General features: G+C 48.7%; 1 protein-coding gene across 3 annotated transcripts in view; it reads left to right on the top strand.

The window, feature by feature from the left end:
* Positions 1–27,779, top strand: part of LOC146075943 (uncharacterized) — a 49,582-nt gene that overhangs the window by 7,491 nt on the left and 14,312 nt on the right. Inside the window, exon 1 of one of the 3 annotated variants that reach the window (XM_083185645.1) lies at positions 13,440–13,670. The exons of the other annotated variants lie outside the window; for them this stretch is intronic. The gene's annotated coding sequence lies outside the window, so the exon portion shown is untranslated. Of the gene's footprint in view, positions 1–13,439; positions 13,671–27,779 lie in introns of those variants that run through there. 3 annotated transcript variants of the gene reach the window in all.

The following is a 27,779-nucleotide window of genomic DNA, read 5'->3' as shown; positions in this document are numbered from 1 at the left end:
CACCCAGACTCTAGGCTTTCTCTTTGGGGAGACTGGTCTTTAAGGGGTGTTTTTTGGTGTGTGTGTGTGTGTGCCTGTGGGTGAGCCTGTGTGTCTTTATATATACTGGGTCACCTGTACAGTTATGGCTGGGAAAGGTACTTCTTCCAAGGCAGCTGTTAAGCTGTATGCTTGTAAGAGCTGCAAGGGACAATATACTCAGCACATGAAGGGTGTTTCACTCTGTGCTCCCTGCTATGATTTATCAAAGGCTGCAGCTGTCCCTCAGGCTTCTCAGTCGGCTGTGGATCCTATTCACAGTGTGTTAGCTAATCTTACTGCTGAATTGGTGGCCTCTAGGAAGGACAGGGAGTTGATGCAGTCTCAGCTTTCTAGCATGGCTGCAGCAGAGCCTGTTTGGGCCAGGACTCTTATTTCTTCTGTGGATTCTCTGTCTCAGTCGCTGGCTGGCACTTCACAGAGGATGCCGACTTCACAGTTAGCTGCCAAGAGGAAGGCAGGGGTGTCCTTGGCTATCCCTCATCAGGCAGATGATGATGATGGGCTAGAGGATTTAGAGGATGGCGAGTATGTTACGCCACAGGTTCAGGAATCTCCTCAGGAGTTTTTGGATGAAGAGGACGCTCAGGGAGTGGATGGCCTTATCAGGGCCGTTAGGTCTACTTTAAATCTAGAAGAGACTCGGGCCCCGCCTCAGATTTCTATATTTGGTCGGGTACAGAAGACGCCAGTGTATTTTCCAGACTCGGCTGAGCTGGATAACCCGCTGTTAGATATATGGAAAGTTCCGGATAAGAAATTTCAAATTTCTTCTCGCATTAAATCTCTCTATCCCTTCTCCCCTGAATCCAGGGAAAAATGGGAGGCTCCGCCTTCGCCAGATGTGTCTCTTTCCAGGCTTTCAAAGAAGTCGACTCTTCCAGTGCCGGGGGCGGTCGGCTTGAAGGAGGCGCCAGATCGGCGGTTAGATACTACCTTAAAAACTATTTTCTCCACAGCGGGGGTTTTGTTGAGACCAGCGCTGGCCTCTGCCTGGGTGGCTCGGGCCATGGAGGTATGGGCTTCTCAGCTGGTGTCCGGTTTGGAGCAGGACAGTCCTAAGGAGGATTTATTGTCCTTGGCTGAGTTTATCAGGGATGCTTCCACGTATATAGGGGAAGCGTCTGCAGACGTGGCGTCTCTTGGAGCTAAAGTTTCGGCTTCAGCGGTTGTGGCCAGGAGGGCCGTTTGGTTGCGGCCGTGGCAGGCTGAGGCTGAAATTAAAAAGGCAGTCGAGGCTCTGCCTTTTTCAGGTGATGTGTTGTTTGGTGCGGAACTGGACAGGCTACGGGGGGTAAGTCTGCATTTTTACCTTCCGCAGCTCCGCCTCCTAAGCGCCAGTTTGTGGCGCCTTCCTTTCGGGCCTTTCGTGGTCCATCAGGTTTCAGAGGTAAGACAAGAGGGGGCTTCTCTTCTTTCAGAGGCCGTAGAGGAAGAGGTGCCAGAGTGGCCCCGGCGGCACCCGCCACTGCCCGCAGGCCAGATCCCAAGGCCACTGACAAACCAGTGGCATGACGGTCTCGCAGCCCACGTGGGGGATTCCATTGTGGGCGCGCGTCTGTTGCAGTTTGCAGAAATCTGGAGGTCCCACTGCAGGGATGCATGGGTTCTGGACAGCATTTCCCAGGGATACAAGCTGCAATTCACGTCGACCCCCCCCCTCAAGGTTTTTTCGGATAGGTCTGCCAAGGAAAGAGGAGGAAAGTCAGGCTCTGCGGGGATCCATCCAGGGTCTTTTAGACGCAAGAGTAGTGGTTTTAGTCCCGCCCTCACAGCAGGGCAGAGGTTTCTATTCCAGCGTCTTTGTGGTGCCCAAGCCGGACGGCTCGGTGCGGCCTATCCTAAATTTAAAGGATTTAAACCTCCATGTCTGTTATCAGCGGTTCAAGATGGAGTCCATTCGGTCCGTGGTGGCGTCCCTAGAAAAGGGAGAATTCTTGATGTCGTTAGACATCAAGGATGCTTACCTGCACGTGCCAATTTGGGAACCCCATCAGTGTTTTCTGAGGTTTGCAATAGACGATTGCCATTACCAGTTTCAGGCTCTTCCTTTTGGCCTGTCTTCGGCTCCCAGAGTCTTTACAAAGATCATGGCGGGTATGATTGCAGCTCTCAGGCTCCAAGGAATAACAATTATTCCGTATTTGGACGATTTGCTAATCAAAGCGCCAAGTCGGGAGAAGCTGGTGGAGCACGCCATGGTAGCTTGCAAATTCTTGGTAGACCATGGTTGGATTCTAAATCTCAAAAAGTCTCATCTTACACCGTCAAGGAAATTAAAGTTCCTGGGACTCATTTTGGATACAGAAAACGAGACTGTCTCGCTTCCTTTGGACAAGGTGCGGGCAATTCAAAAGATGGTGAGACTCGTTTTGTCTTTACGAAGGGTGTCAGCGCACACTTGCACGCGTTTACTGGGAATGATGGTAGCCTCTTTCGAGGCTCTACCATATGGTCGTTTTCACACAAGGACCTTTCAAGAAAATCTTCTGTCCCAGTGGTCGGGATCCCACTTGGAGATCCACAAAAGAATCTTTCTTTCAAGGGAAGCGCGTCTGTCTCTGAACTGGTGGCTGTCAACTTCTCATCTTTTGAAGGGCCGAAGTTTCAGACCATGCATTTGGACTATTCTGACGACGGATGCCAGCCTGAGAGGTTGGGGAGCTGTGACCCAAGGTTATACCTTTCAGGGCCGTTGGTCTGTCCAGGAGGCCAAGTTATCGATCAACATTTTGGAGCTCAGGGCCATCAGGTTGGCACTTCTCCAGGCCCAGGACCTGCTCAAGGGTCTGCCAATAATGATCCAGTCCGACAATGCGACTGCGGTTGCTTATATAAACCGTCAGGGCGGGACGAAGAGCAGGGCAGCAATGAAGGAGGTTCGTCCAATTTTGCAATGGTCAGAAACTTATGCGTCAAATCTAAAAGCAGTCTTCCTGCCGGGAGTGGAGAACTGGCAGGCGGATTACCTAAGTCGCCAGGATTTCCATCCAGGAGAATGGACCCTAAATCCGGAGGTTTTCCATCTCATCACGCAGCGCTGGGGGACGCCTCAGATCGACATGATGGCGTCCAGACTGAATCACCTACTTCCTCTTTACTGTGCCAGATCGAGAGATCCGGGAGCCTGGGCAGTGGATGCATTCTCGATTCAGTGGAATTTCGACCTCATCTACATCTTTCCTCCGTTTCCCTTGTTAGCACAGGTACTCAAACGGATAAAAAGAGGGTCAGCTTCAGCGATATTAATAGCCCCAGATTGGCCGAGAAGGGCTTGGTATTCGGACTTGAAGCTTCTTCAGGCCGATGTTCCGTGGCGTCTTCCTCTCAGGGAGGATCTGTTGCAGCAAGGACCGTTCGACTACCCAGGCTTGACGCAGCTACGTTTGACGGCGTGGCTGTTGAAGCCGACCTGTTAAAAAGGCGGGGTGTTCCAGTGACAGTAATTCCCACCATGCTCAGGGCTAGGAAGGAGGTAACTTCCAAGCATTATCACCGGATTTGGAAATCTTATGTGGCATGGTGTCAGAGGAAGAAGGTGGAGAGAGCGGTTTTTCAGCTACCTCGTCTTTTGGAATTTCTTCAAACAGGGCTGGATAAGGGCCTTCGGTTAGGTTCTATTAAGGTCCAAATTTCCGGGGGGCGTGGCTTGGCCGGCAACGCGAGTGGACGCAGGGTGTTAGAGCTCCGGCAAAATCCTTCTTAAATATCCTCCCCTGTGCTCCTGGACACCCGTAAACATACCCCCAAAGCCTCCGGAACTGATGCTGAGACACCCACGCGGCTGGGATCCTGTTTGGGCAGTGGAGGGAGAGCTGAGTGAACGCACAGGCCTGCTGAAGATCGGGTGATCTGCTTTCCTGGTGCGGGCGCCATTTTGGATCCCCCAGCGGCTCCGGTGTTCCTGGAGCGTGCTCTCTTACTTTAGCCGCGCAGGTGCCTGGCCTGGTGATCGGGCGGAGGGCGGTGGCCGGCGACCCCCCGGTGGATTGACGGCGGTGAGCGGGAGTCGCTTCTGCGGAGGCGCGCTGCTTGGCCGGCCGGGAACGTGGGTGCGGCCCTGTTTGTCTGGTGCCTGGCCTTGGGTGCCTTTGCGGTGCGACATCTATATATGCTGGGATCCACGGGCGCTCACAGCTTACTGAACCAGCAAATCTGCACGAAGGTCCTTCTAATAAGGCAAGTGGTCTGATCCTTCTACCCCAGCTGCTAAAATGGTGAGCCCTCTATACTGCATACTGCGGGCCATAAATGACACTACTGACAGGTTGTGTTGGGAGCTGTCTGCACTGCATGACTACGCTGTGGGTAATCCACCAGCCCACAAGAATCCTCCTCTTGGGCTCCCTGATATTCCAACCCAGGATATCACCCCTGTTGCTCTCCTTGGTGAGAATGAGGCTTTATATGCTCAGGGGGAAAGCCCTATGACCACGGACTCTGTACCTCAGGGTTATTCTGATGCAGCTTTCAAGTATCAAGCGATGGATTACATGATGGGATCAGCTTGTGTGGATGTTTATCCGCCCCTTCATCGCTCTGTAATAATAATACACACAGACCCTGTGACCCTCCAAGACCTAGGGGAACATTGTCTGTCGGTTCTCTCTGGATTTGACCCTGCACCATACTTCACCCTTCTAAAACCTGATGATGCGCAGTCGAATCCGATCTTGCACCTGCTACCTCTGAGAGATCTTTTGAAGTCCTGGACTATGTTTTCTGAGTGTTTTGATCCTACCACGGTCTGCACGTGGTTACTTTTTCTCCTACTGTATGCTATCTTCAGATTATTCCTGGCTCTGAAGAACTGGCCCGATTAAACCCGCATGGCTATAACTAAAAACTGGCCAGACTAATGAATCCCAATAAACTGTAATGTGGACCCTGTTAGTATCCATTTATATTAGCTCTTCTGCTAACCATTCCTACGGTTTACTATTATATAAGCTCTCTTCTGATGTTCTATATTTTTGCTATCCGTCACTATTCTTTTTATATTAGATCCGATGCAAGAGATGCCAGTATGTTATATTTACATGATCCTGCTGAATACTTATTTAAAGTGTCATATAGGCTTTCTCTTTATAACCAGTCGCCATATCCTGATGTTGAACTAATTTATTGGGAGCCACTTATATTTGCAAAAGCTAGACTTGTACTAGTTATAATACTTGGCTCTTATGTCCCGGTTAAATATCCGTTTAATATCCGGTTACTAGGGGTGGGTGGGGAAGGGAGGGGAGGGGGGGGGGGTTAGTTAGCATAGTTATTACAGTTAGTTAGGGGGGGGGGGCGCGGTTAAGGGATCCAGGTACACCTAGGTTGGGGCTGGGTAGTACAGGGTGGGGGGTTATAAGGGAGGTTTGCTTTGGGTCGTTTGGGTGGGTTTATTTAGTTATATTCTCTGTTTCTCCGGATAGACCAGACATATGTTACTGAACTGTACACTCCACTCCGACACCATATCCTACCCTGGACTGGGATGATGGTGTCTTGGCGATCTTATACATAGGCAATGTTCGAACTCTGCCATTCTGCAATGTGACATTTTTTATTTGTTTGGTGCCCAAATGGCGCCTTTGGGCACTAGTAATTATTACATCCTGCATTGAAATGTCTTAAATTGCTATGTTCGTATACAATACCCTTGTTTTACTGATAGGTACCTGATACCGACTGTATACTGATTTGAATCATTGTCACTGCCCTTCCCCCACCTTGCTATATGCATATTCCAGGCCATTGCCTTATGACTCGAGGAACCTACTGTCTGTGTCTATAATGTCCTTTGTCTGTAACGGGAACTTGTTATACACTGTAAAATTTCAATAAAAATCATTGAATTTAAAAAGGTCCAAATTTCCGCCTTGTCTGTATTTTTCAACAGAAAATTGGCACTCATTTCGGAGGTGCAGACCTTTTTGAAGGGAGCTTTACGGTTGCAGTCTCCGTATGTTCCTCCGACTGAGCCTTGGGATTTGGGGCTCCTGTTGGAGTTTCTCAAATCTGAGTCTTTTGAACCTCTGGATTCAGTGGACTTGAAATGGTTAACATGGAAGACTCTGATGCTCTTGGCTTTGGCGTCAGCCAGAAGAGTGTCAGAGCTGGGGGCTCTGCTTTGCCGTCCTCCGTTTTTGGTTTTTCACAGAGACCGTGCAGAGCTAAGGACTAATTCTAAATTCCTTCCCAAGGTAGTCTCTTCCTTTCACGTGAACCAGCCGATCGTGGTTCCGGCCTTGTCTGGGTCGTCTGAAAGTTTGGATGTTGTAAGAGCTTTACACATCTATGTGGATAGGACTGCTTCTTTTCGGAAGACGGATTCTTTATTTGTTTTGTTTGGGGCAGAAAAGAAGGGTTGGCCAGCGTCGAAGCAGACTCTGGCCAGGTGGTTGTGCCTTACTATTAAGGAGGCGTATGCAAAAGCCTGCATTCAGGTTCCTCCAAATGTTTCTGCCCATTCTACCAGATCGGTCAGTACTTCCTGGGCGGCTGCCAGGGGAGTGTCACTGACTCAGGTTTGTAGAGCCGCCACGTGGGTAGGCTCCAACACCTTTGCTAGATTTTACAAGTTTGATAGGTTTGCCAGAGAAGATTCTTCATTTGGCAGAGCTGTCTTACAGGATCCTCAGCGCTCGCCCTCCCGGGTGTAGTGGCTTTGGTATCATCTCATACGTCAGTACTGCAGTGTCCCCTGCTGCGGTAGGAGAAATAAGGAATTTGGTACTTACCGATAATTCCCTTTCTCCGAGGCAGCAGGGGACACTGCACGCCCACCCAGCGCTTTGGTTATTTTTTAGCAGTACCGTTCCTGCCATGATTGTTTGGGGGTCCTGCTAGTTCTATATTTTGACAAATTGAATTATTTATCAGTATTGTTTGGTTTCATGTATGCATGTCTGTTGGTTGAAGGGTTTACCTAATATTCTTGGTTTACAGTCTGTGGTTCTACTTTGCCTGTCCCCTTCCTCTCTCGGTCACGTTTTTTAAGACTGGTGTCTGGAGGGAGATAGAGGGGGGAGGAGCCAGCCACAGACGAAATTTTCACTTAAGTGCCGACTCCTCCTACGCACCCACTCTATCTCATACGTCAGTACTGCAGTGTCCCCTGCTGCCTCGGAGAAAGGGAATTATCGGTAAGTACCAAATTCCTTATTTCTACTGTGGTTGTTGCACAGGGTGTAAGAATATGACGGGTATCACAACAAAAGCCTCAAACACTTGGACCTCCCTCACCATTCATAACACGTTCAAATACAGACAACAAATTTCTTGTGACACCAAGGGGGTCATATATCTACTACAATGTCCCTGCGGTCTTGAATACGTGGGTCGAACAATCAGACCTCTAAAAACCAGGGTCTACGAACACATCCGCTACATAAAAAGAGGGTTCGAGGCGCACAGTGTGTCAGCACATTTCAAACAAGTACACAACTCTAATCCAGCAGGCTTAATTTTTAGGGCCATAGAAGCTCCAGAACCGAACTGGAGAGGGTGGGACCATACTAATTTCCTCAATAAAAGAGAATCGTACTGGATCTTCACGTAAAAACCCTACATCCCAATGGACTCTATATTGAATTCCAGACTAGTGAATACATGAATACATAGATGCATCCTATACAGGGTACCTAAATACATCTATAGGTCAGCAGCAGCCCACATTACCACCCACCAACACTATTATTTTTCATTTCTCCTTCATCCACTAGGTGTCACTGGAGTTACACTGGGGAATAGAAGGCGACCACAGGGAGCCTGGGCACTTTAAAAAATTAATCAGTGTGACCAACTCCTCCCCTTCTACTTCCCCTCCCAGGCAGTCTTAGATCGTGCCCAAAAGGGAGCAGGTCACATTTGGCTCATCTCCTGGGCTTTTGATAATTAGGGCATAAAGCAGCAAGTTTTGCCTTTGAGGACAGGCAGATAGTTGCTGCTACTATCTGCCTGCGACGTGGGAGCCTGCCGGAGGGAGCCGGCTGCTGCTTATAGGGTTTGCGCCCGGCTCCCTGGCTGACAGACCACCGTCTCTGGAGCTGTAACGGGCGCCGCTCACACGAAGCGTGTACCCGATCCTCCCCCAGCCCCACCGCCGACGGCATGGCCACAGCACTGTGAGTATTACCCTGCCTTCCTGTTAGAGGAAGGTCAGGGACACAAACGGCGGTGCAGCAGAGGGTTTTTTAAACCTGGCGCCATTATGGGTGACGGAGCTGCCGGGCGGGGGGCGGAGTTACCGCGCGGTACTTCCCAGCAGGCCTTGGCATACCCCAGCATTCCTGCAAGTCACGGCGGCCATCTTGGACATTTGGCACCGTTGAACACGCTGCTGGAGGCTCCACTATTGCGCTGCAGATCTATCCTGAGACTGCAGTTGGGCGATCCCTGTCCCCTGGTGACCGTCCTGCTGAACGCTCTACCCGGTCTGTGAGTTACAGTGGGGATTAGAGCTAGGTGGAGACAGTTTGGGCTGTTTCTCAATTAGAGCTATAGCGCTCCTAGGTATATGCCATAGCACTGTACAAAGCTCTGTGACGGCTCTTACTTTTACTGTCTCTCCCTTCCAGTATATATTGCTGCCTATCCTATACCTACTATCTGTGATCAGTGTGGTAGTGTGTGGTGATTACTGGGTGTTCTGTTGACCATGGCAGGGGGAAGCACCAAGAGGGTTACTTGCAAGAAGTGTACTGTAAGATTTACACCTTCTAAGGAGGGAGACTCTGTATGTGATAAATGCACTGCTTTACCCCCAGCTCCAGAGTCCCCCGTGCATACCCCTGTTTGGGCATCACAATTAGCTGATGTAATGTCTCATTTAGCTTGCGAGCTCTCAGCAGCTCAAAAGGACAGAGAGACTTCCAGAACTCAACAGGCTTCCTTGGCTTCTGCTGTGCAGAGTTTAACTAAAGCCTTGACCCCAGCAGAGGGCGGCATTGCTTCAACTTCTAGGCAAAATCCCCCTCCCTTACTCAGGAAAAGGGTATTACAGCCCTCTGGGGATTCTGGGGAGTATGAGGATATGCCTGATCTGGAGGAGGGCGAATTTACCCTTCCAGATAATTATGATGATGATGATGATGTGGAACCTGAGGCTCAGGCGTTGCTTATGCAAGAGCCGGCCCCAGCCACTCAAGGCCTGGAGGACCTTATACACATGGTTAAGGTTGCCTGCAAGGTGTCAGATGACGCAGACATTCGTGCTCGTCCCTCTTTCTTTGGGAAGAGACAAAGGCAGTCACCCACCTTCCCTCCAGCGGAGGAGTTGGATGAACATATTTTGCAGGCTTGGAATCACCCTGACAAAAAATTCCAGGTATCTCAGAGGTTTCTGGCTGCTTATCCTCTTCCACCAGAGGGTAGAAAGAGAATTGAGATACCACCAGTAGTGGACTCATCAGTCTCACAACTGTCTAAAAAGACTGTTCTCCCGGTGTCGGGTGCAACCACTCTTAAGGATACTTCTGACCGTAAGTTGGAAGTTACCCTTTCTGCAGCTGGAATTAATCAGCGTCCGGCCCAGGTCGGATGCTGGGTAAATAAGGCCATGGGGGTATGGGCCTCTCAGATCCTAACAGAGGTTCGTGAGGGCTCTGACCCTGCCTCCATTGTTCAGCTTGCTGAACAGATCCAATAGGCATCCAATTATTTAATAGAAGCCTCTTCTGAAGTCTGCATGGTTGCAGCCAAGGTTTCGCCCTTATCCATCTCAGCTCGCAGAGCTCTCTGGTTACGCCAATGGCACGCTGACTCAGAGTCCAAGCGTGCGGTGGAGGCCCTGGCTTTCAATGGGGAGGTTCTTTTCGGACCAGAGCTCGACAAGTGGATCTCCCAAGCAATGGGAGGGAAGTCCCACTTCCTTCCCTCAGCGGCTCCTCCGACTACACGCAGGACCCCTCCTTTCGGTCCTTTCGGCCTACGACCAGATTCAGAGGTCGTTCCAGAGGCGGAGCTCCATCTAGAGGTTCAAGAGGACGAGGCAGAGGTGCCTCGGCAGCTGTCCAGGAGCCACCGGTCTCCCAGTCTCAAGAGACAAGGCGCAACTTCTGTTGTCAGCAATCAACAAGCTGCGGACAACAGGAGTTGTGATACCAGTACCCAAGGATAAGCGTACTCAGGGATACTACTCCAGTCTGTTCCTTGTACCAAAGCCGGACGGCTCGGTAAGGCCGATTCTAAATCTAAAGGATTTGAATCCGTTCCTACAAACGGTCAAATTCAAGATGGAGTCCCTGCAGTCGGTGATTCAGGGACTGGAACAGGGAGAGTTCCTGGTAACTTTGGATATCAGGGACGTGTACCTGCACATCCCTATCTGGCCTCCTCACCAGGCCTTCCTCCGGTTCTCTATACAGGACCAACACTGGCAGTTCCAGGCCCTGCCGTTCGGTCTCTCATCGGCCCCCAGGGTCTTCACCAAGGTGATGGCGGTGATGATGGAGGTCCTCAGGGCTCAGGGGGTTACCATCATCCCCTACTTGGACAGTCTTCTTCTGAAGAATCGTTCAAGGGAGGCTCTGTTGTCCAACATACGGCTCACCCAGGAGACTCATCAGTCAAGGGTGGATTCTGAACTTTGCAAAGTCTCAGCTACAGCCGTCTCAACGTCTTCTCTTTTTGGGGATGATTCTGGACACCCAGCAGATGAAGGTTTTTTAGGCTGAATACCCTGAAGGTGCAGGTTTCAGCCCTTTCAGTTTTTTTCTAGAAACGTATAGCCCTCATTCCGGAAGTCCACACTTTTTTCCAGGGGGTGCTGAGGCTTCAGCCCCCTATTCGTCCACCTACGGCTCCCTGGGACCTGGAGTTGGTTCTCAGAGCCGTTAGAAGAGGTGGATCTTCGATATCTCACTTGGAAGGTGGTTCTTCTCTTGGCTCTGGCCTCGGCCAGACGTGTTTCGGAATTGGGTGCGCTTTCTTGTCGCTCACCGTTCCTCCAGTTTCATCCGGACAGAGCGGAGCTCCGTACCAGTCTTTCCTTCCTTCCAAAGGTGGTCTCAGCGTTCCACGTGAACCAACCCATCGTGGTTCCAGCATTCACAGATGCTTCACCTGAGGATAGGTCTTTGGATGTGGTGAGGGCCCTGCGTATTTATGTCTCTCGCACGGCTTCTTTTCGCAAGACGGATGTCTTGTTTGTTACCTACGACCCGGTGCGTCGTGGATGACCAGCTTCGAAGCAAACGCTGGCCAGATGGATCCGTCTGACAATTCGTCAGGCATACCTTGCTGAGGCTCAGACGCCTCCTGCTAACATAGGGGCGCACTCCACCAGATCGGTGGGTCCTTCATGGGCGGCTGCCCGTGGGGTCTCCCTGCAACAGCTCTGTCGTGCTACGACATGGTCAGGTCGGCACACTTTTGTGCGATTTTATAGGTTTGATACCTTTGCGGCACCAGCTTCTCAGTTTGGTTGCTCTGTTTTAAGGTGATCTCAGCGCTCACCCACCCGGGTTGAAAGCTCTGGGACGTCCCCAGTGTAACTCCAGTGACACCTAGTGGATGAAGGAGAAACAGGGATTTTGTACTTACCGTAAATCCTTTTCTCCGAGTCCACAGGTGTCACTGGACGCCCACCTCAGCGCTGTTCTCCACCTGTTATGTTCAGTGTTAGGTTCCTAACGGGTAACCTCTGGAGTTTTCCCTTGTCAGGGTTATATAACCATGGTTATTACACACCTGTCTCGTCTGGTTTGACTCTGTGTGCGGTTGTTTTTCATTTATATCTTCTTTTTCTACTATAAGTATTGAACGATGTTATGTTGTGATGAACCTCCTCTCGGATGTGTGTTATATCTTTCTGCTCCCTTTCGGGCACGATCTTTATGACTGCCTGGGAGGGGAAGTAGAAGGGGAGGAGTTGGTCACACTGATTAATATAAAGTGCCCATGCTCCCTGTGGTCGCCTTCTATTCCCCAGTGTAACTCCAGTGACACCTGTGGACTCGGAGAAAAGGATTTACGGTAAGTACAAAATCCCTGTATTTTTCTCATGTACCTGCCTAATTTTGTGTATATCTAATCTTAATTGTTAACTTTCACAGACTCCCAATTATCTATTATAATTTTCAATTATTTGGTACTCTTTATGTATACTAATTTTATTTCATGATCATTAATATTTTTCCCCTCGTTATTTCTCTCACATTCTGACTATTTGTGCAATCCGATATAATCTTCTGCCAGCATTTATCAACACCATTTCATCCATCATTTTATTTTAATTTCATTTGCATTTAATTTATCTGTATTTCCATTCGTATTATTTAATTGCCATCCTACTAGTATTCCTAGTGTTCACTCTAGGAGTGACACCGGGCAGGGCGCTGGGGGGGGAACGGGCACGCCGACGTCATGAAAGGGGCGTGCCCGGGCCGCCGCCGTAATGAGAGGCGTGCTTGGGCCGCCAATGTCATCAAAGGGGGCGGGCCCGGCCCCTCCGAATCCACTGTGCTGCCGGGGAAGCGCCAGGCATCGCCATCAACGGCGATGCTGGGCTTCCCCGTGAGGCTGTTTTAGCGGGGCGCTGCGAGACGGGCAGGGCACATTTTGCCCTTTAAAAATCGGGCAGGGCGCAGCGCCCCGCTGAAACAGCCTAGCGGGAACACTATATTCCCATGTCATCAACAGACATCCGTATTAGTTAGTATAGCCATAATCACATGCATAACTGTTCATTTACACATACAGGTTGAGTATCCCTTATCCAAAATGCTCGGGACCAGGAGAATTTTGGATAACGGATTATTCCGTATTTCGGAATATTTTAATATTTCAATGATGTATTTTGAAGTATCTTGCATTTATGCTGTATAAACACATAATATACACACAAATATATTTTATTACCACATAAAATACACACAAATATATTTTAATTGTTCAAAAAAACAAGGTTTCAAAACGTGAAACAAAATGTGTGTACTATCTCAGCACTGAATTTGAATGCCAAGCAATCATTGTCTTGCACATATATAGTGCCAGTTACATATCATGTCCCCAGTGATGCTGTTACAAATATCCCCAGTGAGTTTTTAGCAAAAAAAAAAAATGTCTTCACTTTCTGGAATGTCCGTATTTCGGAATAATTCGGATAACGGATATTCGGATACGGGATACTCAACCTGTATTATAAATCAAGTTATGTACTGAGAACAGTGACCTACTCAAGAAACAACATTGTACCAGCCCGACCAATCAGGAGAAAAAAGGGCGGGACAGAATGGGATATAAACAGCTCCAATAACATCCACTGGCATCCTTGACAAAGGCCTGACATAGGCTGAAACGCGTTGGACACTCACACAACACATGCGCCCATTGGCAAATCAGCAGCAGCACCGCAAGCAGCCGAGTGATCGGAGATCCGTTGCCGAGGACGCTCCCGGTGACGTCATCACACGGCGCCCCAGGAGCGAACGAAGACAGCGTGAAAGCCCCGCCGGCGTCTCCTCCCTGCCAGCACAGGCTGCATATTTGGAACTGAAACCGGCACCCCCGGCCCCCGGACAGAGTGACTGCACCCCCTCAAGCAGTCTGCACCAGAAGATCCCGCGGCACCCCCGCTAGGGGAAGCGGCTCCGAGGGACCGAACCACGACGAGGGACCACACAGGACTGACTTAGACTGTGAGTGGCAAAGATTTTTTTGTGCACTGAGCTCCCCTCAACACAAAACTCCTTATCGGTCCTATATTCCCCTCATTCATTGGCCTATATTGATCTCCATGCAACCTCCTTTCAATTTGTCTGTGTTAAATATGCATGCACCTTTTTTTACTTGATGTATTGTTGATATCACCATTTGTGAATAAAACCCTTTAAAATCACATTTTGACATCAGCCATTTATACCCACAGCGCCACCCACTGAATCTAATCTGAACAGCCGATTACTAATAATCACTCATTCTCCCTATCTTTTAACCCTTACCAAGTGAGCGCAAGGTCAAACCCCATTGTTATACGTAACTCTGAGACTGGACAACTCAGTCCCTGCAGCCCCTTGGAAGACATGGGGGGTTATTCTAGTCCATTCTTTCTGACAAAATCCTTCTTAGATGGACAAAGCCATGTGCACTGCGGGTGGGGCAGATGTAACTTATGCAGAGAGAATTAGATTTGGGTGTGGTTTTTCTTCAAAGTGAGATCTATATTGAAGTGTAAAATCATGCAGTCAGTATTTTCCCTGCACAGAAACAAAATAACTCACCTAAATCTAATTCTCTCTGCACATGTTACATCTGCCCCCCTGCAGTGCACATGGTTTTGTCCATCTAAGAAGGATTTTGTCAGAAAGAAGGAACTAGAATAAACCCCATTGTGTCTTAGCGCCAATAACTACCCATCTGAAATTATCTAACTAACAGGTCATCATTTTGTATTCACAGTATTTCAATTTTATTTATTGTATGTGACCTCATAGAATGATTCCCTAATTTGGGATTTCAAGTAGCGAAAATATTAAAACGATATAGAAAGAGAAGATTTTTTTTTTTTTTTAAAGATTAAAATTAATCTCTGTGAATTGTAGCTTGATATTTCTTTTAAATATATATACTGCTTTTATGTTGCACTTTTATTGAAGTTGTAGCCTGTTTATTATATAGTGGTAGATTGTAATGAAGTCACTGTCTGCTGAGTTGGGTGCTGATTTTATCTCTGTCAATTCTGTGGTGTCTTTGTTCGGTTGCCGAATCTTTTCCTTAATTGGAGACTTGTATCCTAATGCACAGATGTCCAATCCACCTTGTACAAATTGACAGTTTTTAGTGTGACATGGGTGATCCGCATGAGCGACAAGTATGTTGCCCACTTGGCCCGTTAATAAATCTAGGGCTTATAGGCTCCTGTATGCTCAGACACCGCAGCGCGTGATAGTACAGCAGGCATGTGCCAATGTATGCACCCACGTTATGTGTTCTTCTCTGTCTAATGCCAGGGATCTAGTTTCCTTGGCTGGCGTGTACTATTGCGCTTAGGCTCTTGCTTGGGAGTTCTGTTGTCGCTGCTACATATACTGTTAAGCCGCTAAACCCATTCAGAAAGGCATAAAGATCAGCAGTTATATGTGCATTCCATTATGCTGATGGGTTTATGTATGTCAGATTGTGAACACACTGGGGGTCCACAAATTGGGTCTTCTTGAGCAATGCTCTGCCCCATACACAGGTTGCTGGTGCTAGTGCGCTTTTTCTCATGCGTCGCTTGCACACTGGGCAAGTGCCCCGAGTGCTAAGTGCCCCATATACCTGCTTTATTTCACAGTATAAAGTTTACCACATTCCGTAGATGTGTGGGTAAGTATGACTGTACACACGCAGCAATTTACAGATTGGGTCCTCCGAGTAGTGTTATGTGCACTATGCACCTGCTTTATTTCACAGTATATAATTTACCACATTCTGTGGATATTCTGTTGGTCAGTACGACTGTACACACGTGGCAATTTACAGATTGGGTCCTCCGAGCAATGTTATGTGCACTATACACCTGCTTTATTTCACAGTATATAATTTACCACATTCCGTAGATGTGTTGGTAAGTATGACTGTACACACGCAGCAATTTACAGATTGGGTCCTCCGAGCAGTGTTATGTGCACTATACACCTGCTTTATTTCAGTGTCACACCATCAGCACATTTATGCTATATAAACCATTTTGTGACAACTGAGCTTCAAACATCAGCACATCATTTATGCCATAAATGTGCTGATTCTTTAAAGGTCAGGTGTGACAAGATGATTTTAAACCATCTGATCACACCTGAGCTTCAAACTATCAGCACATTTATGCTATAAAAACCATCTTGTGACAGCAGAGCTTCAAATATCACCACATTTATGCTATATAATATAAACCATCTTAATATCACACCTGAGTTTCAAACCATCAGCCAGGGATGGCCATCGGTGCAGACGCTATCGATGGTTTATTTCAATGACAATTCTGCTCCCAGCCATCGATGGTAGTAAACTATCTGATGGATAACCATCTATAGTTTTAGCTACCAATGGTCATTCCTTATATATGACTGAATGGGCCTTGGGCCGATCAAAACCCGGGGGCGGGACTTCCGAGTGGCAGAGCTATGCTCCGTGTCCCGGCACCTTGTTATATAAAAAAAAAAAGGACTATCGGTTCTCCCACATCGATGGCAAAAGTATTCAACATCAGCAATAAACATCAATGATTTCAAATCATCGATGGCCATCCCTACCATCAGCACATTTATGCTATAAACCCCATCTTATCACACCTGAGCTTTAACATCAGCACATTTTAGGCTATATAACCATCTCTTGCGACACCTGAACTTCAAACCATCACTCTGCAAAGTCATTTATGTAATGTATGGATCAGTGGACACCAAGTAGGTTGACAGTTGTTAGATTGACATGCAGGAAGGTCGACATGGGTCAAGGTGAATATGACATTACGGCCGACACAATCATTAGCACAACATATTAAAGTAGATCGACAGTAAAAGGTCAACATGGGGTTTTTCACATTTTTTTTAATACGAATGTCAGCAGTGTCGAAATGGACATGGAGGAGGGGAGGGTGGGGGTAGTACCGCATCCACGCCCTAGTGGATGGTAGGGCATGAAATACCACTTGTCAGCACATGTGTTGGCTCAAAAAACTGTGAAGAACACCATGTCGACCCAGTGCCTGCATATCATTTATAAAAATGACATTTTTCTCTACCGTCCAATGGGATACTGGGCTTCACTACTATGGGGATTGAGACCTCCGCAGGAGAGACAGGCACATAAAAGAACTTTCAGTGTGGGTGCACTGGCTCCTCCCCTCAATCTCCCTCCACTAGTCAGTTTTGAAAAATGTGCCTCAGGAGAGGCAGTGCTTCTGGATGCTCCAGAGTTTTTTCTACATTTATTTTCAAGTTTGTTATTTTGGGGCGCTGTAGTGACCACACAGCTGTCCTGCTTCGTGGGTGTCAGGGGAAGGGTCAGTCCCCGACCTCTTCAGGTGCAGAGCTGACCCTGCTACAGGACAATCCAGTCCTGCGTGGGACTTGTCACCGCACAGCATTGCGCTGTAGCGAGCAAGTCCCCTAGCCGCCGCACACCCCTGACAGGTCTGAAGACATCGGTGGTGAGTACAGGCTGGGGGTCCCACAAGGGGTCCCCGCAGCCATTGCTGGTGCGGCTAGACGACGGCTAGTAATGGCGGCTCTCCAGCAGGGACCGCGTGAACACCGCGTCTGAAAACTGGCATAGGGGTGCTGCCGCTGGACCACCAGGGACACCCCTCAGGGTATAATGTATGATATATATTTTACACCTTTGATAATGTCAGTATAAATATATGTAAGCGCCAGCTCCGTGTAAGGGGGCGGGGCTTCACTCAGAGCGGGACCAAGCTCTGCTGGGCGCGCGCTGTCACTTCCTGCTTCTTCACACGCTGCCAGACTCCATTACAGGGCTCCTCACTGGCGTGGTGGATCCGGGTACTTGCAGCACGGCAGAGACAGCAGGTTTTTATAGCGATCTAGCGCTGCTGCGCTATCTAGCTTACTCAGACACTGTGTTGTTTATATTACTGTGTTTAGCGTTACCAGCTCACCCAGATCTGTGAGTTCAGGTTAAGGGTGCACTTGGCTCCCCAATTGCTCTGTTTTTTCCCCACTGATTAGTTACAGACACAGTAAAGCAAGCACGTGTGTGACTGCGTGGGGGTTGTGTTTGTTACTACAGACATTGTAGTATTATCTCATCATGGTGAAAAAGTTCACTTGCATGGTGTGTAGCACCAAGTTTGTGCCCAAGTCCCAGTCCCAGGTTACTTGTGAGGCTTGTATGTCACCACAGCCCAGTAGTGCTGACACCCAGATCAGTGGGGTTCCCCCACAGCTTGCGGGGCAGTCGCAGGCAGACGAGCAGGAGCCTGCGTGGGCCTCCAACATAAAAACCTTGTTGGATTCTGTGGCTTCACAGCTTTCCACTAACACTCAGCAAACGCAGAGGGTTCAGAGGGAATTGTCCATGTTAGCTGCCAGGGTGGATATTCTTCATACCCAAAATGTACCTCCTCCTCCCGCACAGCCTCAAAAGAGGCAGGCTACTGCTATGGATCCTGACACAGATGAGGACGATGAGGACATATTGGAGGAGGGTGAGGAGCAGGGTCTGCAGGAACCAGCTCCTGAGGCGGCAGTGCATGGTCCCGAGCCCCTTATCAGGGCCATTAGGGATGTTTTAGATCTCCCAGTAGAGGCATCCACAGAAGGAGATCCTTTCTTCATGACTCAGAAGAAACAGCCAGTGTACTTCCCTGAGCAGGCAGAGTTAGAAACTGCTTTCAGGGCTGCATGGCAAAACCCTGATAAGAGGTTTACTCTTTCAAAAAGGTTCACAAATGCATATCCCTTTGAACCTTTGGGCAGAAAGAAATGGGAGGAGCCACCGGTAGTGGACTCCTCTGTTTCCCGCCTCTCTAAAAAGGTGTTGTTACCAGTCCCAGGGGTATCCACCCTTAAGGACGGGGCGGACAGAAGGCTGGAAGCTACCCTCAAGTCCATATATACGGCCAGTGGGGCATCCCAGCGTCCAGTTTTAGCCAGCTGCTGGATGGCCAAGGCAATTCATACCTGGTCAACCCAGATTCAGGAAGGGTTGTTGGGTGACATGACTGTGGCCCAGATAGGGGACAGCCTGCGTCACATTCAGGATACCGCAAAAATCCTGTGCGAGGCACAAAAAGAATTGGCGCAATAAACGCGCGCAATTCAGCCATGGCGGTTTCAGCCAGACGGGCCTTGTGGCTGCGTCAGTGGTCTGCAGATGTAGACTCAAAGAAGAGTGTGGAGGGTATTCCCTTTACAGGAGAATGGCTGTTCGGCAGTGAATTAGACGGTTGGATTTCCAAAGCCACGGCAGGAAAATCTACCTTCCTTCCATCAGCCCCCACGGTTGCAAAGCGTACCTTCACAGGTGCTTCCCAGCAGTCCTTTCGTGGGAACAGGTTTCGCCCCAAGGCTAGGGGCGCCTCCAATGCCAGCAGGGGCACGAGAGGCAAGTTTAGGAAGCCTAACACCTCCAACACCCAGGACCGTCCAAATGCCGCGACTTCCTCTAAGCCTGCAGCATGACGGGGTTTTCCCGCCACGAGACTCTCTCGCGGTGGGAGCGCGATTGTTGCATTTCAGCCATGTGTGGGACGCCTCGGGTCTGGATCCCTGGGCCAGGGGTCTCATTTCACTAGGTTACAAGCTGGAATTCGACAAGCCCCCTCCCAGAAGATACTTCAGGTCGGCACTTCCAGCATCCCAGGAAGATCAGGTGCTCCTTCAGGGGGCCATTACCAGGCTGCTTCAGTCTCAGGTAATTGTACCGGTGCCAGACACGGAGCAGGGCCAGGGCTATTATTCCAACTTATTCCTGGTACCGAAGCCAGACGGCTCAGTAAGACCCATCCTGAACCTAAAGTCACTGAACCCCTTCCTGCGCGTGTTCAAGTTCAGGATGGAGTCCTTGCGCTCTGTGATCGCCAGCCTAGAAAGAGGGGAGTTCCTGGCCTCTATAGACGTCAAAGACGCCTATCTACACATCCCTATCTGGCCCCCACACCAAATCTATCTCAGGTTTGCCTTGGGGAACGACCATTACCAATTCCGGGCGTTACCTTTCGGCCTGTCGACAGCCCCGCGGGTTTTCACAAAGGTAATGGCGGAAATGATGTCCCTACTCAGGCTCCGGAGGGTGAATGTAGTGCCATACCTGGACGACCTGCTAATAAAAGCAGGGTCGGCGGAGGCTTTAAGCAGTGCTCTCAATCTGTCCATACAGGTTCTAAGAGACCACGGGTGGATCCTGAACATGCCCAAATCATCGCTGGTTCCAACCCAGAGGATGGTTTTCTTGGGCATGATCCTGGATACGTCGGAACAAAAAGTCTTTCTGCCGATGGAAAAAGTCACTGCAATACAACAGCTGGTCAGGGAGGTCCTACAGTCACCTCTGGTACAGATCCATCTTTGCCTCCGGCTTCTAGGCAAGATGGTGGCTTCATTCGAAGCAATACAATTTGGCCGCTTCCATTCCAGGACTTTTCAACTGGACATTCTGACAAAATGGTCCGGCTCCCCCCTGCAGATGCGCAGAAGGATTGGCCTGGCAACAAGAACCAGGATCTCGCTACAGTGGTGGCTAGATTCATCCAATTTGTTGGCAGGCAGACGGTTCCAGATCCAGGACTGGATTCTGGTAACCACGGACGCCAGCCTGAGGGGCTGGGGAGCTGTGACACAGGGAGTCCGCCTACAGGGTCGATGGTCTCCACTGGAGTCAGGCCTTCATATCAACAAGCTGGAGTTGAGGGCGGTCTACTATGCCCTGTTACAGGCAGCTCCATTGTTACAGGGAAAGGCGATCCAGGTCCAGTCGGACAATGCCACCACTGTGGCCTATACATAAATCGGCAGGGTGGTACCAAGAGCATGCCTTGCATGAGAGAAGCGTCAAAAATTCTGTCCTGGGCGGAACAGAATGTCCAGGCCCTGTCTGCCATTTTTATCCCGGGGGTCGACAATTGGGAGGCGGACTTCCTGAGTCGTCACGATCTTCACCCGGGAGAGTGGGGCCTTCACACTCAAGTGTTCAATGCCATAGTGGATCTGTGGGGGCTCCCTCAGATCGACCTGATGGCTTCACGATTGAACCACAAGGTAGCAATGTACTGTGCACGGACCAGAGACCCAGGGGCGATAGCGGTGGACGCTCTCACCTGGACCTGGGATTTCCAATTGGTGTACCTCTTCCCACCTCTCCCATTGTTGGCTCGGGTGCTAAAGCGGCTCCGGCATCAGGGGACGGAGGCCATACTGGTGGCACCAGACTGGCCAAGAAGGGCCTGGTACGGGGACATTCAGGCCATGCTAGTGGAAGACCCGTGGCGTCTGCCCCTAAGAGAAGACCTGCTCCTCCAGGGCCCGTTCGTCTTCCAGGACTTACAGCGGCTACGTTTAACGGCCTGGAGGTTGAGCGGCAGATCTTAGTCCACAAGGGTCTACATCCCTCTGTCGTCACTACAATGATAAAAGCCAGGAAGCCGGGGACGGCGTCTCATTATCATGTAATATGGCGCAGGTATATTGCCTGGTGTGAGAAGAATGACTTGCCTCCGGCCAGTTTTCGATTAAACAGTCTGCTACGTTTCCTTCAGGCTGGCCTGGATAAGGGACTCAGATTGGGTTCCTTAAAGGTCCAAATCTCCGCACTATCTGTGTTTTTTCAGAAAAAGATTGCGGCCTTGCCGGAAGTCCAAACCTTCTTACAGGGGGTGCTGAGGATTCAGCCCCCCTTTGTGCCTCCCACTGCACCATGGGATTTGGAAGTAGTTCTTACTTTCTTAAAATCAGCCCGGTTTGTTCCACTGGAGGAGTCTGAGCTGCGACACCTCACTTGGAAGACTGTTGTTCTACTGGCTCTAGCTTCGGCCAGGAGGGTGTCCGAGCTCGGGGCTTTATCTTGTCGGAGCCCTTACCTTGTGTTCCACAACGATAGGGCGGAACTCAGGACTAGACCACAATTCCTTCCAAAGGTGGTGTCAGGGTTCCACCTAAACCAACCTATTGTGGTCCCTTCTAGCGCGACACACCCAGATATACCAGATACCTTGGATGTGGTTCTCACCCTTAAGGGGTATGTCAAGCGCACAGCTAGGATCCGTAAGACCGACAGCCTGTTTGTGCTTTATGATGCGCAGAAGAAGGGTTTACCTGCTTCAACGCGTACCATTGCCAGGTGGATAAGATGTACTATCCAGCAGGCTTATGCATCAGCTGGTTTGTCGCTTCCTTTTTCAGTAAAGGCTCATTCAACCAGGTCTGTAGGTACCTCTTGGGCGGCTGCTCGAGGGGTGTCGGCAATGCAGCTATGCAGGGCCGCAACTTGGTCAGGGCAACACACGTTTGTGAAGTTCTACAAGTTTGACACCCTGGCCAGGGAGGATTCCCAGTTCGGGAATGCGGTTCTACAGCAGAATCCGCACGTTCCCACCCGTTCTGGTAGCTTTGGGACCTCCCCATAGTAGTGAAGCCCAGTATCCCATTGGACGGTAGAGAAAATAGGATTTTGGGTACCTACCGGTAAATCCTTTTCTCGTAGTCCATATGGGATACTGGGAGCCCGCCTCAGTGCGGCTTTTTCTGCTGTCAGACCTACTTTATTGTTAGGCTTATTGCCTTGTTTTCTATAGTATGACTATAGATTTGTTCTAGTTACAGGTGTCCTCTTAAGTTGTTAGGATTCACCTCTTTTATATGTTTTTTGTTCGTTTGGGTGTGCTGGATGAATCTCACCACAATACATTATCACATACTCCTCACATGCTCTCCTTCGGCACAGTTTTTGCATTAACTGACTAGTGGAGGGAGATTGAGGGGAGGAGCCAGTGCACCCACACTGAAAGTTCTTTTATGTGCCTGTCTCTCCTGCGGAGGTCTCAATCCCCATAGTAGTGAAGCCCAGTATCCCATATGGACTACGAGAAAAGGATTTACCGGTAGGTACCCAAAATCCTATTTTTAAATCATAGTAAATAATTTAATTAAACACTCAATAAATCACTCCAAAACCATGAAACAGGCATTGTGATAGTGCAGGACCCCCCCACCAATAACAGGCATTGTAATAGTGCAGGACCCCCACCCCACCAATAACCCCACCCCACCAATAACAGGCATTGTGATAGTGCAGGACCCCCCCCACCCCACCAATAACAGGCATTGTGATAGTGCAGGACCCCCCACCCCACCAATAACAGGCATTGTGATAGCGCAGGACCCCCCCCCCACCCCACCAATAACAGGCATTGCGATAGCGCAGGACCCCCCCACCCCACCAATATCGCAATGCCTGTTATTGGTGGGTCCTGCACATTGTGATAGCGCAGGACCCCCCCACCCCACCAATCACAATGTGCAGGACCCACCAATAACAGGCATTGTAATAGCACAGGACCCCCCCACCAATAACAGGCATTGTGATAGTGCAGGACCCCCCCCACCCCACCAATAACAGGCATTGTGATAGTGCAGGACCCCCCACCCCACCAATAACAGGCATTGTGATAGCGCAGGACCCCCCCCCCCCACCCCACCAATAACAGGCATTGCGATAGCGCAGGACCCCCCCACCCCACCAATAACAGGCATTGTGATAGCGCAGGACCACCCCACCAATATCACAATGCCTGTTATTGGTGGGGGGGGGGTCCTGTGCTATTACAATGCCTGTTATTGGTGGGTCCTGCACATTGTGATTGGTGGGGTGGGGGGTGGGGTGGGGGGGTCCTGCGCTATCACAATGTGCAAGACCCACCAATAACAGGCATTGCGATAGCGCAGGACCCCCCCACCCCACCAATATCGCAATGCCTGTTATTGGTGGGTCCTGCACATTGTGATAGCGCAGGACCCCCCCACCCCACCAATCACAATGTGCAGGACCCACCAATAACAGGCATTGTAATAGCACAGGACCCCCCCACCAATAACAGGCATTGTGATAGTGCAGGACCCCCCCCACCCCACCAATAACAGGCATTGCGATAGCGCAGGACCCCCCCCCACCCCACCAATAACGGGCATTGCGATAGCGCAGGACCCCCCCACCCCACCAATAACAGGCATTGTGATAGCGCAGGACCCAACCCCCCCACCCCCCCCAAAAAAAAACGTAATATGCCCCCAAAAATTACCTACAGGGTGATTAAATCCTTAAGTGCCCCAGGTCCATAGAGTAAAGTCATGATTGCGCACACACTGCCTAGCAAGGGTAAAGCTGCCCACCAATAGGGTCCTCCCTTATATAATTTTATACTAGCAAGAGGGCTGGGTTTGCCAAGGCGGGAAAGGCAAACCCAGCCCTCCTACCTCACCAGATTATTTTACCCCCACCTGCATTTACGCAGAGGGGGGACTATGCAGATTTACACTGTGTTTGACAAGTGCATTTCATGTGACTCGCGTGTCTGGGCAGACCAAGGAGGTGGGTGGACAGGCAGGGGGGAGGCGGCATGCTGCTTGTAATAGCCCTGACACGCCACTCACCTCTTGCTACGTGGGCGGCATGTCAGCTTGGCAGGAGGGAGGAGGCATGCTGATTGTAAGAGCTGACTGCCGCTCACGTAGCAAGAGGTGAGCGGCGTGTCAGCGTGACAGGGGGGAGACAGTACACGCAGCTCAAGCTGCGTGTATCATTATGCAGGGCGGGCGGAGCTGCCAGGGAGAGACAGTACACGCAGCTTAAACTGCGTGTATCATTATGCTGGGCGCAGGGCGGGCAGAGCGGCCAGGGAGAGACATTAAGATGCGGCACATATTATTATGCAGGGCGGGACAATAAGGGCAGGGTGGAATTGAGCATGTTTTAAAGGGGCAGGGCGCAGCGCCCTGCAAAAGAAGCCCAACGGGAACACTATTTTATTGTATATGCTTCTTGGGATTTCGTGTAACACAAGGTTTTGTTGTTGTTGGTGGGTCTGTGTTATTCAAATTATTTTTTAATACGGTGTGTTATAATGTTTTTGGTACTTGTTTCCTAGCACGGCCACAATCGCGGGCATCGGGTGTAATTTTTAGTGGTCTGCGACCGACGCGATGCCCCCGATTTCCCATTGAAATGCATTGAAAAAAGTCAAAATCGCGTCGGTCGCGTTGCAGGCGGCTAAAAAAGGCTTAAATGGTCCAGACGCGATGCCCCCGATTTCCCATAGAAAACAATGTTAAATGCCTCAATTTACCCGCGATGCCCCCGATTTTTACTAACGATGCCCACGATCATGATCGGTGTGGCCGTGCTAGGAAACAAGTACCATGTTTTTTAATAAAGTATGTTGATGTCGTTTTATTCAAATTTTGTAAAGTTCCCATGATAGGTGGTACTGTTCATCCTTCTGATTATCTCTTGGACAGGCACATATGTTTAATTTGTTGAGATTATGTCAACCAATATTTGTCTATTGTAGACCATGTTGGAAATTTTGTCTATTTTAGACATGGTTGGCAGTGGACAGGCTTGCTTCTGTGCTTGAATTTTAATCCATCTGGAGTATTTTCTGAAGAGGGTATATGTGTGGTTGTACCCTGAAGAAGGGGGAATTTTTTGGGGGTGGCAGTGGGGCTGGAATAACTCAGAGGAATATCTGTTCACATGTTCCGCTCATTTTTGGGTGAGATGCATATTTCACAAATAAGCAGAATAGTGTATTTCTTCATTGAGTCCATGTGGTCTCAGACTCTTCATTAAGAAGATATATCTTGATTCTTTCTTCAGTAGTTCAAGTGTTATATCTCCTCCTCTGATTCCCATTGTTATTTTCTCTAGGGCAATTGCTTTTAAACCTTTGGGATTGCTTTGGTGGTGTTTCCTAAAGTGTCTGGCCACACTGGTGATCTTTTTCATTTTATCCAGATCTTTTTGTGCATTTTTTGATGTTGCCTACGTGTTCCAAAATTATTTTCTTCCACGGTCTCTTCGTCATTCCAATGTATTTCTGCTCGCATGGACATATCGGGCAGTAAATCGCTCCCAATGACTTGCAGTTGATGAAAGGCTCGGAGGATCCAATCTGTAAATTGCCACGTGTGTATAGTCGTACTTACCAACACGAAAAGAAAGGGGTGTTGAGCTGCGCTTGGTATAACTTTATAAAAAGTGAGGTAATGAAACCTGTAAAGTTGGGTGAAAAAAATGAGGGATTGGTTGATCTAGTACAAAAAGATTTAACCCCTTCCTGACAGAGCCAGTTTTTGCGTTCCTGACAGAGCCCTTTTTTTCAAATCTGACATGTCTCACTTAAGTGGGGATAACTTTTTTTTGCTTTTACTTATCCCAGTGATTTTGAGATTGTTTTTTCGTGACACATTGTACTTCAAGTTAGTGGTAAATTTTCGTCGATGCAGTCTGTGTTTTTTTGTGAAAAATACCAAAATGTCGTAAAAAAATGGAAAATTTAGCAATTTGCAAAATGTTAAATTTTCTGCTTGTGAGACAAATAATCATACCACTCAAAATAGTTAATAACTAACAAAGACCATATGTCTACTTTATGTTGACATCATTATTTAAACTTCCTTTTAATTTTTTGGGACACTAGGAGGCTTACAATATGAATAGCAAATTCTCAAATTTTCAAGAAAATTTCAAACACTGATTTTTTTAGGGACCAGTTCAGTTCTGATGTGACTTTGAGGGACTTGTATGTGAGACACCCCCATAAATGATGCCATTTCAAAAACTGCACCCCTCACAGTATTCAAAACAGCATTTTGGAAGTTTGTTAACCCTTTAGGTGTTTCACAGGAATTAAAACAAAGTGTAAGTGAAATTTGAAAATTTCTTTTTTTTTGCAGATTTGCAATTTTAATACATTTTTCTAAGGAACACAGTACATTTTACTAGAGAAATGTGACTGAAAATTGATTCCCCCAATTCTTTTGTTTTCATAAATATCCTATATGTGGCCCTAGTGTGCACGGTGACCAAACCACAGGCTTCATAATAGAAGGAGCACCTACTTGATTTTGGAGCCTCCTTTTGATGAGATTATTTTTTAGGCACCATGTAGGTTTCTAGGCACCATAAGATGCTAAAAGTTAGGAACCCCCCCACAAGTGACCCCATTTTGCAAACTACACCCCTCAGGGAATTCATCTAGGGGTATAGTGTACATTTCAAACCCCCAGGGGTTTCACCAATTTTGATACAAGTGGGCAGTGAAAATGAAAAATTACATTTTTTTACACAAAAATGCAGTTCTGGCTCAAAATTTTTCATTTTCAGAAGGTATGAAGGAGACAAAGCACCCCAAAATCTGTGCCCCAATTTCTCCCGAGTACGGCAATGCCTCACATGTGACCAAAAAATACCAGTTGGGTGCATGGCAGGACTCAGAACGGAAGGAGTGATTTTTGGATTTTGCGGCTCAGATTCTGGTGGAATTTTGGTGGGTGCTATGTCGCATTAGCAAGACCCCCCAAGCACCAATACAGTGGAACCCCCCCACAAGTGACCCCATTTTGCAAACTACACCCCTCAGGGAATTCATCTAGGGGTATAGTGTACATTTCAAACCCCCAGGGGTTTCACCAATTTTGATACAAGTGGGCAGTGAAAATGAAAAATTACATTTTTTTACACAAAAATGCAGTTCTGGCTCAAAATTTTTCATTTTCAGAAGGTATGAAGGAGAAAAAGCACCCCAAAATCTGTGCCCCAATTTCTCCCGAGTACGGCAATGCCTCACATGTGACCAAAAAATACCAGTTGGGTGCATGGCAGGACTCAGAACGGAAGGAGTGATTTTTGGATTTTGCGGCTCAGATTCTGGTGGAATGAATGGTGGGTGCTATGTTGCACCAATACAGTGGAACCCCCCCACAAGTCACCCCATTTTGCAAAGTACACCCCTCAGGGAATTCATCTAGGGGTATAGTGTACATTTCAAACCCCCAGGGGTTTCACCAATTTTGATACAAGTGGGCAGTGAAAATAAAAAATTACATTTTTTACACAAAAATGCAGTTCTGGCTCAAAATTTTTCATTTTCAGAAGGTATGAAGGAGAAAAAGCACCCCAAAATCTGTGCCCCAATTTCTCCCGAGTACGGCAATGCCTCACATGTGACCAAAAAATACCAGTTGGGTGCATGGCAGGACTCAGAAGGGAAGGAGTGATTTTTGGATTTTGCAGCACAGATTCTGGTGGAA

This window comes from Crinia signifera, chromosome 4, assembly GCF_055691185.1.
Source record: "Crinia signifera chromosome 4, ASM5569118v1, whole genome shotgun sequence".
In the NCBI taxonomy this organism is placed as follows: Eukaryota; Metazoa; Chordata; class Amphibia; order Anura; family Myobatrachidae; genus Crinia; species Crinia signifera.
This window is presented reverse-complemented; position numbering and strand designations above follow the sequence as displayed.